We start from the raw sequence: 1627 nt of genomic DNA on the forward strand, positions 1-1627 counted from the left end.
TGTTAATTTTTACCTTGATGGCAATGTGGTCAGAGAAGATACTTTATATTATCTTGACATTCTGGATCTTGAGGATTGCACTGGGGCCTCAGATGTGGTCTCTTCTGGAGAACGTCCCATTTGAGTTTACTGCTGTCATTTTGTAGTGTTTTTTTGTGGTGCTGACATTTTCTTTGTTCCTCTTACTCTCCTGTGATGAACTCCTTTTTTGTGTGTGTGTGCGTGGTTTTTTTTAATCATTACTTTTGGTTTTGTAGGTTTTCTTTTTACTGAGACTTTATGTTTTTCTTCTTCATTTTGACAAGTAGGTTTGTTAACTTTCTTTGTGGTTATCTTGAAATTTACTCTTATCTTACTAGGTTTGAACCAGCATACTATTACTTACTATTGCCTTGCCTTCCTCTTCATTAGAAGGTTCTATACCTACACTGTTTATTCCATCTTTATTGTTCTTATGTTGTTGTCATTTACCGATCTACCTCTCTGGTTCCCTATTGTAACTCTTTTGGGTTTAGATACTCTTTAAGAGTTCGTTTCCTACGTTGGTATGTGGTTGTTTTGATCCTGCATCCTAGATTCAGCCTGTTGTCTGATGTTGTTTGTTCTCAGATCGAAGGACTCCTTTTATAATTCTTGTAAGTTTGGTTTGGTTTTTACATAGTCCTTTAATTTCTGTGTATCTGGAAATGTCCTAATTTCACCAGCAAACTTGTACGAGAGTTTTGCAGGATATATTATTCTTGGCTGCCGATTTTATTCTTTCAATGTTTTATACATGTCATCCCATTGCCTTCTTGCCTTCATCGTTCTGCCTAATATTCTGAGCTTAGTCTTATTGTTTCTCCTCTGTATGTGATTTTTTTCTGTAGCTGCTCTCATGATTCTTTGTCTTTGGTTTTAGTGAGTGTGATTATGATATGCCTTTGTGATTTTTCGGGGTGCTCTATAGTATATGGGGTTTGTTGAACATCTTGGATGGTCAGCTTTTCATCTTTCTTGATAGTGGGGAAGTTTTCTGTCAGCAGTTATTCAATGATCCTCTCTGTGTTTTTTGTTTCTTTCCCCTGTTCTGGAACTCTGATCACTCACAAATTTTTGCTTTTGATTGTATTCCACATAATTCTCAAAGTTTCTTCATTTTTCTTTTTTTTTTCCTTCTGATTTTTCCTCAGAGTTGTATCCAAGTGTTTGTCTTCAATTTTGCTGATCCTTTTTTCCATTGTTTCAAACCTGCTCCTTGGCCATTCTATGACACTGTGCATTTCTAAAATTGGGTTGTTTATCTTTTGGATTTCTAATTGTAGTTTTTGTATGATTTTTAGTGGTGAATTTATGTTGGAATTTTGTTCCTTTATTATTTTCCTGAACTCTTCCTTTTTTGTCTATATTTTCCTTGAATTTGTCCACCTTTTTAATGAGTTCATCTATTTTTTCCTCATTCTTGTCTTCTTTTTGCTTCAACTCTTGGATAACTCTGAATATTAGAGATATGAATTCCCTGTCAGGTAGTTCCAGTGCCTTTTCTTCTACTGGAGAGTTTTCTGATGTTTTATTTTTGGATGCCCACTATAACCATCAAGTTCTTTTTTTTAATATGTTTTGATATTGTCTGCTCTCTTTGGGGCAT

The sequence above is a fragment of the Trichechus manatus genome, unplaced genomic scaffold (genome assembly GCF_000243295.1).
Source record: "Trichechus manatus latirostris isolate Lorelei unplaced genomic scaffold, TriManLat1.0 scaffold00053, whole genome shotgun sequence".
In the NCBI taxonomy this organism is placed as follows: domain Eukaryota; kingdom Metazoa; phylum Chordata; class Mammalia; order Sirenia; family Trichechidae; genus Trichechus; species Trichechus manatus.